Source organism: Protopterus annectens, chromosome 6.part1, assembly GCF_019279795.1.
Source record: "Protopterus annectens isolate FY-2018-M chromosome 6.part1, PAN1.0, whole genome shotgun sequence".
NCBI lineage: Eukaryota > Metazoa > Chordata > Ceratodontiformes > Protopteridae > Protopterus > Protopterus annectens.
In genome coordinates, this window is record NC_056738.1 from 439,312,833 (window position 1) to 439,330,613 (window position 17,781).

Here is a 17,781-nt window from a genome sequence, read left to right on the forward strand (position 1 = left end):
GCTGTAACAAAGCTGATAAGTCAATTCTTTGATGTCAAAACTCGGAGCCAAGATGCCTAGATAAAGGCATTCTGCCTATTGTTTTGAGGCCAGAGTTAATGGCTAGAATTTCCATGTATAAAAAGGGCTATTAACATCTGAGAGTCTGTTAGCCTGGGAACCAGAAAGAAATGATGTAATTTAAAATTAATCAGTGGTACTGTGTTATCAATTTTAAGGACAGAAAGAATGAGAGCATTTGAGTATTTGTCTTGAGAACATCCATCTCATCACTCTGCCTGTGTCTATATGTAAGTAGGATTTTAGAACTATGTTTTCTTTTAGATATAGCTAGGAAATAGGAAGATTAGACTAGTTAGTTTTTTCTGCGATATCAGAACTTTTCTACTGTATTATTTTAAACAATTTTCTATGATCTCTGAACTCTTGACTAGCACTGTGTAGTAAGAAGTATTGTCTTGTGATTTTATTATTTATTATTAAATCCCTCCAAATAAGTCTTGACTGTTCAGTCGCACTTACCATTTGGATAATAATATTGCACAGTATAATTGGACACCCTTTCATAGGGGCCTTTGAGTAGCTGATAAATATTAGCTGGGTGATGGCAGTGATTTCTACCATATAGTCTGGGTAAAAGGGGCACAGCTGGAGAACCTGTGCCAGCCTTCCCCAAGAGTGTATGTGTGGTTGTATAAACTCTTATCTAAAAGTGTGTGTGTGTCAACTACTTGGGCAGGGACACAAAGCACTGGTTGGACAGAGAGGGTGCTGGAGGTTTTAGCTTGCCCACTAGGCTGAGATCTGGACCCTATAGCTGTGCCAGTAGGGAGTCTTATTGGGGACCTGGAGAGAAAGGGAGAAACCAGCCCCAGACTGACTGTGATTTCTGTGTGCTCTTAAGGGAAATTGTACTTTACTGTGTGTGTATTTATTATCCTTTCCCTATATGGATGCCCCTCACTGGTGTTGGTTTTGAGGATTGAGGCTCCTTGACTGCTGGGCCAGTGCATAGGCATCACACTCCCTAAAGAGGTTTTGGAGTTTCAGACACTGACTTCTTTCGCAGGAGTGTTTGTTTGTGGGGAATTTCTTGCAGCCTGCTAAGTCTTGGATTCCATATCTTATTCTGACCTTGAACTTATATCTTGACCACATTGTCTCCCCCTTCTGAATAGTTCCAGATGTATTATGCTCTGTGTCTGCTGACTTCAGAGGCTGTCACCCTGGCTTTTTATATGCATTTTAAATTATACTATGGCCACCACTCTGAAGCAAATAAGCTCATTCTAGACTTGCAGTGTGATTATTTTTCATTGGCTTTGGGAACTGCTGATTTGGTAATTCATATCTTTTTTTAACAAATTCTGGAACTGAACCTATGGGTTAATTTAGTGGCCCTATATTATTTATAAGTTGTTTATCATCAGGACATTGGTTCTATTTACAATTAGTTTATCATCAGGACTTTCAGTTTGGTTCGGCTGCAAGCTTGAATATTCTTATCCTATTGCTTAGAGCCTTATTCTTTGGATGTTTTGATACATTTGATTTTTTTTTTGGTTCTCAACCTGGAGGTGCAAAATTGAGGGCCCTACCCAGGGTTCCAAATGGCCTTGCTACACCTCTGATCATAGCCACTACAAATAAATGCAAGTTAAGCTATTAAAGGATTAAATGCATTGTTACTTGCATACCTTCCTGCTCCCACCATTTGGAAGCTATAAATAAGCATATCTGGCTAGAACCTAACCATCGGTAGCACAACCGAAGCTCACTCAAATAGCAATGGAAGAAAATTTATCATATATAAATGTTCATCATTATCAAAAATAATACCTTGAATATCTCCCTCTAGACCACCTCACTCCACCTATACCTCCTTACCACAAGAAAGTATGACTAAGTGAGAGACAATGTGACTCATCTTTTGATGCCTATATAACAAAACAGCACATTTATTTCCCACTAACATATGAAAACATAGGTTCTGTTATCATAACATATGATCCCAGTTATTCTCATTAGGGGTAATATATGATTATTGACTATATGATGGGTAAGGCCAACCTCTAACCAAGTCAGATAGGTTATTTTGTGCACAAGAAGGGAAATTGGCTAGGCTTAAAATGGCCTGCACTGGCAACAAGCCTAGTACTTACCCATGAACCTATAAAACTTGCCTTCAAACAAGAGTTCAGAATAACCATTGGGTCTAACCTTACCAATAACAACTATTGTAACTGTAGGGTTACTGATCTCACTAGTTACAAGCCTTCCACTACTTTTCTAGTATATATTCCTCTTATCTTTTAAAATGTCACCTTACCCCATGTAAACACCACACACATACATACCCTAATGCAATGTCTTGCTCCTCATGTATTTTCATTCGCTTCCTATATCTCCAGTCTTGCTACTTCTCTTTTTGTTACTACCATCATCTTCTCCACTATGTATTATTATTTTGTCATAAACACAGCTCTCTTCTGTCACACTCTGCTCTGTTCTGTTTCCTGTCCACATACTTTAATAATATAGTAAATGAATTACGTAACAATTGTTCTGCATCTTAAGATTTGAGATGAAAAAGAGTTTTGAATAGGTGGTTGAGAGTACATGATAATGTTAAAAGAAAAGCAAGGCCTTTTAGTCTTATTCTAAGTCAAGCGTCTATCCATAAGAATAGAAGCTTCACTCACTGTACAAGGCAATGCGATGAAGATGAAAAACAAGTACAACTATGCATTACGTACAGTATTTCTTGGGTATAAATATAAATACTGTACTGAAATAATAACTATGACTTTTTTAAAATAAATTTTATTAAAATCATTTCTTAAGAATACAATTATTAACAAAAAGCTGCTCACTTTTTGATATTAAAGATAAAAGGACTAAAACACTAATAAAAAGTCAAATAAAAGACAATGAACTATGTAGATCGATGTTCACTATACTACAGGTAGATGAGTTAATTTAAAACAAGTTAATAAGATCAGACTGATAGTTTTAAGTTGTTAATTTTCTAATAATTCAATTATGTTCAACCCTTCAGTATACACTACTGTATTCCTAGAAGATCTAGATTTAATTGTCATTGATTCTAACTTGGATACCTCCAAGAGAAGACTTTAAAATTTTGAAAGGAAGGAATTTGCGATGACTTCCAATTCCTAGTAATTTCCTTCCTGGCTATGGACAGCACAGACCAAAGAAGTGAATATTTACTAGATTTAATACATGTTGGGATTGGGGAATTAAATAAAACTAATGATTTATTAAGGTGAAAATTATCAGTAAAAATTGCTTGCAAGAAATCATTAATATCTTCCCAGCATTTTTTCAAATGAAAATAATCATACAAAATGTGTGCCCAATCAGCATTCTGAACCTTCATACATCTCTAACAGATAATATTTTCCTTATACATCTTATTTATGTTATATGGAGCAATGAAATATCTAGCTAAAAATCCCCAGGCAAAGACTCTCCATTTAAATGAAGATGTAGTTCTACCTGCTGATTGAAGAAAATTCAATTTATCCTTATCCAAAGGGTTATTATTATTAATATTAGAGACGTATTTCCAATAATTATCAGGAAATATATCAAGATCAGATTTGATAATTTTATATATATTTGAAAGGCTAATTTTAATTAAGTTATTCTGCTGAGTAATAGCAATGAAATAATGAATACGCTTGGGAATTAAATTTTAACTGAAGAAAGTATTATATCAAGTCTATTTTTAATATAATTTCTGGCTTCTTGTAAGTCAAGCCATAAGGATGAATCTAGATGATTCTCTATCAGTAAAGTATCAATAGATTGCAATTCACTATTCTTAAACAATTTTGTTCAAATATTGATATTTTATGAAAATTTGTAAAGAAAATAACATCTTGCGTGTTTGCTATAGGAAAAATAAGAATAAAAATAACCAAGCATCATATGATTGAGACCTAAGAATTACATTTTTAAAGGATTTTAAAATAATATTGACATAGTTTGATATAAAGTTTAGGGTAGGGCAAATAATAAAATATTCCTTTAGCTTCCATATGAATATGTTGTTTACTAGATTTAAAGTAGGAAGATCATTATTATTATTATTTAAATTTTGTAATGAAGATAAAATAAAATCTTTCCATTTTAAAATGTCACCTTACCCCATGTAAACACCACACACATACATACCCTAATGCAATGTCTTGCTCCTCATGTATTTTCATTCACTTCCTATACCTCCAGCCTTACTACTTCTCTTTTTGTTACTACCATCATCTTCTCCACTATGTCTTATTATTTTGTCATAAACACAGCTCTCTTCTGTCACACTCTGCTCTGTTCTGTTTCCTGTCCACATACTTTAATAATATAGTAAATATGAATTACGTAACAATTGTTCTGCATCTTAAGATTTGAGATTAAAAAGAGTTTTGAATAGGTGGTTGAGAGTACATGATAATGTTAAAAGAAAAGCAAGGCCTTTTAGTCTTATTCTAAGTCAAGCGTCTATCCATAAGAATAGAAGCTTCACTCAATGTACAAGGCAATGCGATGAAGATGAAAAACAAGTACAACTATGCATTACGTACAGTATTTCTTGGGTATAAATATAAATACTGTACTGAAATAATAACTATGACTTTTTTAAAATAAATTTTATTAAAATCATTTCTTAAGAATACAATTATTAACAAAAAGCTGCTCACTTTTTGATATTAAAGATAAAAGGACTAAAACACTAATAAAAAGTCAAATAAAAGACAATGAACTATGTAGATCGATGTTCACTATACTACAGGTAGATGAGTTAATTTAAAACAAGTTAATAAGATCAGACTGATAGTTTTAAGTTGTTAATTTTCTAATAATTCAATTATGTTCAACCATTCAGTATACACTACTGTATTCCTAGAAGATCTAGAATTAATTGTCATTGATTCTAACTTGGATACCTCCAAGAGAAGACTTTAAAATTTTGAAAGGAAGGAATTTGCGATGACTTCCAATTCCTAGTAATTTCCTTCCTGGCTACGGACAGCACAGACCAAAGAAGTGAATATTTACTAGATTTAACCCATGTTGGGATTGGGGAATTAAATAAAACTAATGATTTATTAAGGTGAAAATTATCAGTAAAAATTGCTTGCAAGAAATCATTAATATCTTCCCAGCATTTTTTCAAATGAAAACAATCATAAAAAATGTGTGCCCAATCAGCATTCTGAACCTTCATACATCTCCAACAGATAATATTTTCCTTATACATCTTATTTATGTTATATGGAGCAATGAAATATCTAGTTAAAAATCCCCAGGCAAAGACTCTCCATTTAAATGAAGATGTAGTTCTACCTGCTGATTGAAGAAAATTCAATTTATCCTTATCCAAAGGGTTATTATTATTAATATTAGAGACGTATTTCCAATAATTATCAGGAAATATATCAAGATCAGATTTGATAATTTTATATATATTTGAAAGGCTAATTTTAATTAAGTTATTCTGCTGAGTAATAGCAATGAAATAATGAATAAGTTTGGGAATTACATTTTAACTGAAGAAAGTATTATATCAAGTCTATTTTTAATATAATTTCTGGCTTCTTGTAAGTCAAGCCATAAGAATGAATCTAGATGATTCTCTATCAGTAAAGTATCAATAGATTGCAATTCACTATTCTTAAACAATTTTGTTCAAATATTGATATTTTATGAAAATTTGTAAAGAAAATAACATCTTGCGTGTTTGCTATAGGAAAAATAAGAATAAAAATAACCAAGCATCATATGATTGAGACCTAAGAATTACATTTTTAAAGGATTTTAACATAATATTGACATAGTTTGATATAAAGTTTAGGGTAGGGCAAAGAATAAAATATTCCTTTAGCTTCCATATGAATATGTTGTTTACTAGATTTAAAGTAAGAAGATCATTATTATTATTATTTAAATTTTGTAATGAAGATAAAATAAAATATTTCCATTTTCTGCTAAGTAATTACTATCTATAAGGTACAAAATAGTCTTAATAACTGAAGAAATAGAGTATATTTCTAAGTTTGGAAATGCAATACCTCCATTATTCCAGCTATACATATGATATGATAAAGATATCCTAAGTTTAATTGGGTGCCAAAGACATTTTTAATCATAGTGTTAAACTTTCTGATTATTGTATAAGGCTGAGGGATGGAGATAGATTTTTGGAAGAAGTATCATTTTTATAATGGATAGTTTCTCTTCTATTCAGAATTTTATTTTAGACCACTTCTTTATTAGTCTGTCTATTTCTATTAAGCAATTTTCAAAATTTAATTTTAGTATTTTTTTTATGTTGCTAGCTATCATTATCCCTAAATATTTATGTGTTGGGATTGAGGTATATATCTTTCATATTCATTTTGAATATTGTACTTTTTTGGGACAGTTAACAGGATTTGTGTTTTGTTATAGTTAAATTTAAGACCTGAGTTTTTTCTGAAAGTAGTCTATATTATCAAATGATTCCTGAATTGTTGGGTTTACACCTCCCAAAGTAATCAGAATGTCATCCACAAACAATTGAATAGTTGAAGATTGATTAAGACTAATATTGAAACCTTTAATATTGCATTTTCCTCTAATCAGATTTGCCCAAGGTTCCATAACTAAAGCAGATAAAAGAAGGGATAAAGGACAGGTTTCATAATGAATAGAACAACGTTTGACAATATTAAAAGAACAATAACCTTAATTGAATCAACTAAAAACTTAAAAAATAATTTAACTATAGTTAGTTTAGACTTAAATTGTGCTTTTGACACAGTCAGTTGGGATTACCTTTTCACTCTCTTACAGGAACTTACATTTTCAAATAATTTTATAAATCTTATCACCCAGTTATATACAGGCTTTAAAACTTATGTCTAAATTACTTCTAATAAATCTCAGTCCATACCTATAAATGTATATTTCCAGGATGGAGGAATGGAATTATTATTTTGTATTGTGTTAAACACTGAAAGTAACAATGTTAGAGCTTCCTTCGGTAAAATTTTGTATATTTCTGGAATAATACCATCATTACCGGGTGCTTTGTTTTGCTTGAGTGTTTTAATTTGTTCTTGAATATCCTTTAACATAATCTGACTATCAAGATAGTGGGTTTGTTCTTCTGTTAATTTCTTTTTAATGCTTTTATTAATAAAAGCTTGAATATCTTTCTTTGGGTTTATTAATGCAGTAGTTTGGTTCAGTTTAAGGAAATATTCTCTAAATTCATTTAATATGTTATGTGAGTCAGATACTTTTTTTTTCTTATGAGATGAATATATTTCTTTAATATGATTACATTTATTTAATCTTTTTAATTTATTGACTAAAATATTCAAAGATCTGGGATTTACTGAAAAATTAAATTTTTTCAAGACTGATCATAGTTTTATGGTTTAAAATTTCAAGATATTTCTTGTTTAGGGTCTTTATTTCCTCCAATTTGGATTTGTCTAGTTGTTTTTTTTTTGATAAATCAAGATTCAAGGTATCAAGTTTAGAATGTATCTCTTTTAAATCTTTATCCCATAACAGTATTTTTTATACCTGTTAATTATTCTGCCATACAAATACGCCTTCATGGCATCCCAGATGAAAATTTCAGAGGTAATATCATTAATGTTAAATTCCAAAAAAATATGCACTTCCTCTAATATAAAGGTGTTAAAATCCTTTAATTTAGTGATATATGCTGGTATCTATTTTATCTGAACATTGTAATGAGTATATATATATATATATATATATATATATATATATATATATATATATATATATATCAAAGGTCATAGAGTTATGGTCTGAAATGAGGCAAGGAATAACTTTCACATTACTTAGAGAATCAGTTAATCCATTGGAAATAAAGACTCTATTCTTGAGAATGAGTTATGTCTATGTGAAAAGAAAGTATAACCTAATGATTTTGTGTCCGTATAATTATCAATGTCCTTCAATAAAAATGAATTTGTAAATTCTTTTAGGAGTTTGGCAGAACTTTGAACTATCAAAAATGCAGTTAAAGTCATCAGCTAATATAATTTTACCTTTAGAGAATTGAATAATATGATCTATATGTTGCTGAGCTGAGCTTTGACCAATGCCAGGACTCCAGTACATGTTAATTAGAGTGAAGATTAAGTTATTAAACTCTATTGCCAGGACTCCAGTACATGTTAATTAGAGTGAAGATTAAGTTATTAAATTCTATTACAATATAAACTATCATACCTTTATTATCTTTATATGAATCTATAATTTTAGGTTGCGGTAACTTGTTATTCCAAAGTATTGCAGCACATCTCTTTTTTTGAATGTGTTGAGAGCTATGGAGTATTGAGAAGGATTTAGATTCCAACTTGGAAACATCACCCTCTAACAAATGAGTAGCTTGCAAAAAGACTAATTTTGAGTTATTTAACTGGAGATATTTATTTAAAGATCTTCTATTGTTAGCATTAATCAAACCATTTATGTTAAGGGAAATACAATGCAAAAAAAGTCATATTGTATGAGTATTGAAGAGAAGTATATACTGATAGGAGCTTTCCTTAAACTTAGAACTATGAGGTAAAACTAGAAAAATGTTGGAAATACAGCAATATATACAGTATGAAACAAAGATAAGAAGATCTAAAATTGAAATGGTATGAATATATAAATAACAATTTTCTATACTTTTTTAGTGAACATCAAAAAAAAACTAACAAAAAGTAGTAACAGTGTTTTATAATATTAAATCCCTCAAAAAACCACCTGGAGTTATAAATTCCTAATTTGAGTGACATTAATCACCCAACTTGACTAACCTACTAGCAGCAAGTTTCTGTCAAGCTCCACCTAAGTATGAACAGGTTTGTAATTAAAAACATGGCTTGTGGATAATACTGTCTATGTTATGCAAGGGAATAAGTTATTAAATAATATATGCTTAATTAACACGAAGACGAGATAACTTAAATTAAATTTTAGCAAAAAATAAATAAATAAACAACATGGTGTAAGGTAACAAAATGTAATATTATAAACTAGTAGTACTATAAGAATGAGAAATTACAATGATTGCAGTAAAGATTTCTATAACTAAAGTTATCAAAAAATGTAAGAGTTAATACATAGTTATGTACTGTATTAAGTGGAAATATAATCAGGAATTTAAAATTAAGTTATTATTTATTTTTAAAACTGTAGAGTTATGTTATTATCAAAATAATAAATCTATATTAGATCAACTCAATACAAGAAAACTTCATATCATATAGAAAGTAGTATAACAAAGTTATTTGGAAACAAATAAGAGTGTAAGTGCATAAATGTACATATCCATATTTTCCTTTAAATAATTAAATTATTCTGTTATAAACAAGAGATATAGTAAACCAATCATTTGTAAGATATAATATGAATTTGACAGAGGATATATCCTATAAAGGCAAACCAAAATCTATTTAACGTAAAAAAAAAATATTTGACTATAAGTCTAGAAAGAGTAAAATAATTATTGTTTTACAAGCTTTTTAAACAGAAATCTATCCTCCTTAAATGTATAGTAGGAAAGAACCAAATCTATTCATTAAGCTTATATAAGTATTAAAATACAGACAACAAAGTAGCACTATATTAAATGTAAAAAAAAAAATAAATTTGTACTGCTACTTTGTACCTTGTAATAAGACTGCAGCAAGTTTGCTTTACATTAAATAATAACAATTGATGCATGTCATAATGAGACTGTTCCCTTTTGATTTCTACTGAGGAGAAAAAGAAAGCCTCTTAGCTCAGAAGGAGAATCCCAAACAACAACTTTAAACCATATATAAACAGAGATGCCACCCTATCATATGCCCAGAGAGGGACATTCTTAGTACAGATGTCTGATTATGCTAGGTGAAACATATCTATGACAAGTACAAAGGAAAGACGTTTACTTTTTTTGTCTAAATAACATCTTATTCTTGTAACATTTTAGTTGCTAATTCTGTTTCATATAACACATAAAAGTCTCAGACACAGAATAACTATTTTATACATTTTCTAAACAAAATGTAGGCAGTAATCTTGTCCCAAAATCTCAGTGCACTTGTCATTCATCCAGAGATTTATAGGACACAACTGCCCAAAAGGGGACTGTCTTTCGCAAAGTGGAACATGTGGCACCCCTATGTATAATCATTCTATTAGAGAAAAGATTTGTGTTGCTTCAAAATTACAAGAATACAACCTCTCACTACTTACTAATTAAATAAATATATCAAATACTTTTTATATTGTAATAAAAGGAAGCATGCATATATCAAAGATTTAGTCGCTTATTTAGAAATGTTTTTGCCTTATTTAAACTGCAAGATCTGATTAAAATATGTTGCATAGTTCGAACAAAGCAAGGAAGGATAAAAAGAATCAGTTACTTTATTTTAACAACAGCCGTCAGGCTGAAGATGACATCAAATGGCTCATCAGAGAAGCTCAGCTATGCGTATGGTCTTGTCTTCAGGCTGCAGGAAGCGGGAGCACCCTCCAAATCTTCGGTGGGAAGCAACAGTTATTTGAGACAACATCTGAAGGTATCATGAGCCTCGAGAGGTTCACGGGATACTCCAGCAACCCTTAATCTCCTCACTGCAAAAAAGCAGCTGAGAGAAGCGAAAAAAGAAAAAAGAAAAAAAAAAAAAAAAGAGAGAGAGATAACTCATGGAACTATCGTGCTCCAATATTAAATCAAGCACACAACCACCAATGAACAGAGCTTAAGGAAACAATGGAAGCACCACAATAAAAGCACCAAACAAAGCCACCAAGCCCAAACCAACAAAAAAAGACATTATAACCGCAAAGGTATGTGAAAACAGTCATCCAAAACATAATCAAACGCAGGCATTCAATAGTCCCACACAGAAATGAGCAATGAATCAAGAAACATGACTGCAAATCAATGCCAAGAATTAACAGCCAGATAACTTTTTCTAAATACCAATAACTACTCAAAAAACATATACCAAAGCTAATCATGGGCTGTGAAGAGAGAGGACAAATGAAATATAAATATTAAAACTTTAACATATGTATCAGATTAATGAAATAAGGGAAGGGACTGTTATCAGAACACCTACCATATAATCCCAGTAATATGCAGCTACTTAGTATCAGTAAACAAAAACAAATTAAGTAATGCAGTCTGTATGTTCAAGGGCATAAGTAAGCAGGGGACAATAAGCAGATATTTTTCTCTTAATAAACAGAGTATATTTTAAACAAAGCTAAATATATAATATATACTATAAATATGCAAGAAATAACTATAACACAAAGAACTAAAGGTTATTAATAGAGATAAATGATAAAGCAAAAAACAAAAGGCAATTATGAAAATCTAATAAACTATTCAGTAAGAAACATAAGCCAGAAACACAATATAATAAAGAATACAACACCACTCACCTGTTGAACCATTTTCATTTTCCCAGACCACTGGGTCACAAGAAAAAATCCCTATGTAAGGAAAAAGAAAATAAAGACCATGAAGTAACATGGCTATTTTTTAAATTTATTCTTGTGGTCAACAGTTTTCCAGGTTCAATGTTCAGCAATTCTTTTGAAACTGGAACTAGCCCAGTCCATGTCATCTATTTCATCCAAAATTTTGTTAGATTTAATATACTTAAGAGCTGTATCAATATCTTCAAAAATCTTAGGACCATCTAGAAGGAAGATTTTCAGCCTTGCAGGGAAAAGCAGGTGAGATTTTATTTGCACTTTTTTTAGTTCTTTGAGTAAAGGTAGGAATTGTTTCCTTTTAGTTATGACAGGTGTAGAATAGTCATTGTCAAAACGGATGGTGTTATCTTTGTATTTAATAGGTGACTTAGACCAAGCAGTCTTCAATATTATTTCTTTATCATGGGATAATAAAAATTTGACTATGACAGATTTTGTGGAATTACTTCTGACAGATTTGGATGTAGATAAAGACCTGTGAGCTCTTTCTATACCAAAAGAAAGTGCTTCAGGAAGCTGTAAAATATCAGGTAGCCATGAGGTTAAAAATTTCTCCAAGTTGTTTTCTTCTAGGTTGTCTGGCAGCCCAAACATCCTTATGTTATTTCTTTGAGATCTATTCTCAAGATCATCTATTTTAGTTTGAAGCAGGGTATTTTGCTTCAGAAGGAATACTAAATTATGTTAATTTTGTTGTATTCTGCTGTCCATGTCATTTAAAGATGTTTCAATACCTGTAATTTGTTTCTTCTGCTGCTTAAGGTCTTGATGCAAAGTTTCCATTTGTTCAGAGGTATTTTCTTTAAAAACATCAATCTTCACATCCATTCTGTCAATTTCTGTGGATAATTCCTGAATAGTAGTTAAAAGAGTTTGAAACTCTTTTTTTATTGCTGAGTCCTGGCGAGAGGATTTTGTAAAGCTCATGTTGAATCTAGATGCCAGAAACTTGTCTCTTATTTCTTGACAGGAAAAGTTTAAAAAACTTAAAAAATAATTTAATACTAACTTAGAAGACTATTAAAAGAAACTAAATATATATAAAAATGTATTTAAGTAAGTTTTAAATAAAAATTCCTGTCATAAAAGAAATGATAAGGCAGAGCTGAAAGAAAGTGCTGCTACTCAAGGCACATCCTTGGCCACGCCCCCATAACTATGATATTTGAAGAATACCAGATGCAGAAGCACTGATGGGAAAAGAGATTTCTGATAGTATTGTCTTACTCTGATTGTACTCTAATGTGTTTAAGAAGCAAGGAAAATGCAGGCCAAAGGATGAAATGGGTAGAGAAGATATTGACATTTTGGACTGGAAGTAAACAGACATAAATGGCACTGGTTTGATAATGGAGTTAAGAACTATAAACATACAGTTTTCTACAGAAAACATATGTTTTTTAGAAGCAAAGTGTGTAAAAGGGAAAGCTGAAAGGAAAGAATGAAAACTGCTTTAAATCAATTGATAAAGATTAGGCCTGTCACAGATAATTACTAGGCTAATGACCCCGGAGGGCCTTTTTAAGCCTTGCCTTGCTTCTCACAGGTAAGAATCAAACCCTGAACCTTTTGTCTGTAAGTTAAATAACTTAACCATTATGCCAACAGTTTTGGAAGCCATTGGGTAAATCTTTTAAGAAAGTTTCTTTGTGTAAGCCTATTTCATTTGGTATATGAGAATATCTCATGGTAGTTTATATAATAAGTAAAATTAAGGCTAGTATTCATAATCTTCATAGTATTAGTATTAGTATCAGTATTAATAGCCTCTCACTGCTCAGAGAACATTAAGTTCATGTTACTAAAATGCAGACCCTTCTACTTGCCTAGGGAATTCAATGGAGTGAGTGTAACAGCTGTTTACATCCCCCCTAGTGCTAATACCAACGTGGCTTTGAACATTCTGTATCTGTCAATAAATGACCTCCAGAATAAGAACCCTGAGTTTGCGCATACAATTGCAGGTGATTTCAATCAAGCTGACTTGAAATCTGTATTACCCCATTACCATCAACATGTGAACTTTGCAGCAAGAGGGGAGAACACTCTGGATAAGGTGTACATAAATGTAAAACTGGCCTACAAAGCAGTACCTTATCCAGATCTAGGAAACTCAGACTATCTGGCCATCACACTGCTTCCTGCATACACACCACTGCTGAAAAAAACAAACCTACAACCAGGCAAGTAAGAATATGGCCTGAGGGAGCAGTCTTGCACTACAGGACTGCTGTGAATGTACAAACTGGTCAGTGTTTAGAGATGCAGCTGTAGAGAATCACCATATTGACCTGGAGGAGTACACAGAATCTGTAATGGCCTATATTTCAAAATGTGTTGATGACGTAACAGTCATCAAATGTATCACCATGCTCACTAATCAGAAACCCTGGTTCTGTGGTGAAGTATATGAGTTCCTAAAGGCACGAAATGCTCCATGTAAATCAAAAGACAAGAATGCCCTAAGAGAAGCCAGAGCAAAGCTAAGTAGAGGTATAAAGGAGGCTAAGAGGACCTACAGATGTAAAATTCAAGGACAACTCTCTGACCAAAGGGATTCCAGACATATCTGGCAAGGCATTCAAGCCATAACCAACTACAGGTCTGCATCCTCCCCATGAGATGACAACACAGAATATCTGAACAAACTAAACACCTACTTCAGCAGATTTGATAAGGACAACAACACTGTGTCAAATAAGCTCCCTGTCGAACAGGGTGAGGAGGTGCTATGTCTAAGAACATCTGATGTTCTGAAGACTCTGAAGTGAGTAAACCCAAGAAAACAGCTGGTCCTGATAATATTATGGGAATGATTCTAAGATACTGTGCTACCCAATTGTCCACTGTCAACACATCCCTGCAATTAGCCATTGTACCCAGTTGCATCAAAAATACGACAATCATTCCCTTACCCAAAAAAAAAACAACCAACAAGCCCAAATAACTACCAACCAGTTGCTCTTACATCAACAGTAATGAAGTGTTTTGAGTGGTTAATCAAGAACCATATCTCTTCAAGCCTACCTTCAACACTGGATGATACATTACAATTTGCTAATAGATCTAACTGCTGCACAGCTGATGCAATAGCTATAGCACTTCATAAATCCTTGGCACATCTAGAGAACAAGAATTGCTATGTCAGAATGCTGTTCATTGATTTTAGTTCCCAGCATCTGATAAAGAAGCTGATCTAGCTGGGAATCAACACCCCTTATGTAACTGGATACTGGACTTTCTCATCAACAGACCCCAAAACGTATATGTGGAAAATAACAGTTCAATCAGTATTACATTAAACACAGATGTCCCTCGGGGCTGTGTCCTGAGTTCCCTGCTGTTCACCTTGTTGATGTATGACTGCATGGCCAAGCATGAATCCAACAAAATCGTCAAGTTCATGGACAATACCACTGTCGTAGGTCTTGTCAGAAATGGTGAGGAAACAGCCTACAAGGATGAAGTGGAGCATCTGATAGGCTGGTGCAACAGCAACAATCTGCCCTTAAATGTAAGCAAGACCAAAGAATTAATAGTGGACTTCAGGAGGACTGTGGAAATACATCAAACTCTGGAATTTAAGGGGTTGCAGTGGAAAATGTCAGAAACACCAAGTTCCTGGGGGTGCACACCTCAGATGATCTATCCTGGTCAACTCATATTAGACACATAGTGAAGAAGGCGCAACAACGTCTGCACTTCCTACAGAAACTGAGGAAGGCAAACCTGTCTCAGTCCATCCTCAAAGCCTTCTAATGGGGGGGGGGGGCACCGAGAGCATCCTCTGAAATAACATCAACTTTTGGTATGGTAACTGCAAAGCATCTGACTGCAAGGCACTCCTAAGGGTAGTGAGGACAGAGGAAAAAGTCATTGGTTCCTCACTCTCATCTATGGATGATCAGCATGAGACTCGGTGTGTGGGAAGAGCTAGGAAGATAATCAACGATCCCACTCACCCTGCCTATGGCAATTACTTCTGCCTTTCCTCGGGCAGGTGGTATCGCAGCTTACACCGCAAAACATCTAGACTGAACAGGAGCATCTTCCCTCTATCCATAAGGTTGCTGAACTTGAATGCCAGGCATGACTGAGAATAATTAGATCAATATGCCACTTGCTATGAAGCATCAGCTATAGTAATCACTCTGGCAAAGTGCTTCAATAACTGGTATAGTTAGCCTGATTTCTGAGTGAATCACCACTCCATACATGTGCAATATGAACATCAGAATATATCATACTACAACTGATGAAGTGCAATATTTTAACCAATTGCAATGTGAAGTCATAGTATTTCAATACCTACTAGTATAATATTGTCTAATGTCTTCCTGGCCAATTGTGGAAATCTATTTTGTTGTTAATATTTTAATTATTACTGTATGTGCATTAGTCTTACTGTCATTCAAACTGATGTCATGGACCAATGTCTCCCAGATGTGGTCCTGTAGAGGTTACTGAGAATCCTTTTATCTCAAAAGATGGTGCCCATGCAGGACATCATTCTCATCTCATCTCCATCACCTGCTGTACACCCCACTCTTGAAGACAAGATTACACATATAAAAATAAGAGACATAACTGTAGCTAGTGATGCAGGAGACATCAAGTTACCAATTACAAACAGTGATTGGTCATAAGTATACAGAATAATACTGGTTTTGACAGGAATAGGGACAGACTAGGTGCCATAAATTTACTATGCTATGGACAATGCCGTACTCCAATGATAGCCTCAGACCAGTAGTAGGGACAGAGATGCTACCACACAGAAGTCCACTTTGATATACAGGTGAAGGCAAGCTTCACTGACAGCATGAGTAGGAGGCACCTCTGGTTTCACAGGTGACAATAGGCTACTGGGATATGATGTCTGTATGACACATCCTAGGCTCATTGCAGGTACCCCCTCCCCTGCCACTGCTGCAGGAGATCAGGAGATACAGAGATACAGGGCAGTATAGGGATAGGTAGTATTGATGCAGCAGGCTGCCTTCCCAGTTAGAGTGCACATATATAACTATATATATATATATATATATATATATATATATATATATATATATATATATATATAATCTACATACATTGAAGTATGAGCTATACATGCAGGTACAAGTTACAGGTAACCATAGTACAATTTTGCATACACACCTTTATTTGTTCAAAGGCAAAGGCTTACTTGTACAACAAAAATGAGAAATACATCTGACCACAGTCCTGCAACTCCGCAGGGCTGTGTCTTCTTTAAACTCTGATTATCTGCTGCCAGAAACGTATTTCAAACTACTGTACTAGAGGTGATGCTACTACTCGTTTTTGGAATGTGGTCTGGCATTTAAAATGGCAATGCTTTTGCTAAAGCAGCAACTATATAGCAATTTGGATAGTATATATTAATGAAATGAGAGTAGGCTCCACAAGTGTTTATGAATCATTATATTGCATTGAAGTATACAAATAACATGACACATGGATAAGTTCCATCACATACAGCTGATGTATATTTATTTATGCACATATATGCATTTGTTGACCATGACAGAACAATGATCAAGCTGGAGTATGTTCAGGCTCAGCCTGGGTTTATAACCAGCTTAAAACAAAAAGGAATCAAAGTACTATATGAAGTTGGTTACACAGTAATTTTCATTAGGAAAACAAAATTATGATGAAAGATAAAAAAGCTGTTTCTTTGGGACTTGTGCAGACTGCCTGTGAGTGAAAGTACATTATGCTTTGAGGCAGTGTTATACAGCACTGCCTACAATTCAGAAATCAAATTTGCAGTGTGACTATCAGGTTACCATTTTGTTTCACAGGATATTTGTGGTGATGGTTGCCAATGTTAGTGGTCCATTGAAAGCACCTATTTGGTACTTTAAGAAGAGCAAAACAATGCTCTTTCTGCTACACAGCCAGTACAGGATGCAGATGCTAGGATCCTTTGAGGGTCTATTTCGGAGGCTGAATTCCTGGATCGACCTGGTCGAGCTACTGACTGAGACTGTTGGCATTTCCAGGAGCAGTAAACAATTCAGACAGCAATTTGATGACCTCTGGCACTATCACCCTGAAGATGTATGGAAGTGGGAAGCAGAGCTTAAGCAGAAATGTCCAAAAATTATATACGAATTTGGCATTGCTACTGTTTTTTCAAACTAAAATTTTAAACTAAAATAATATAGAAAAAACTCCACTACCGAATAAAGTAACCAATGTTAAAAGGACTGAATC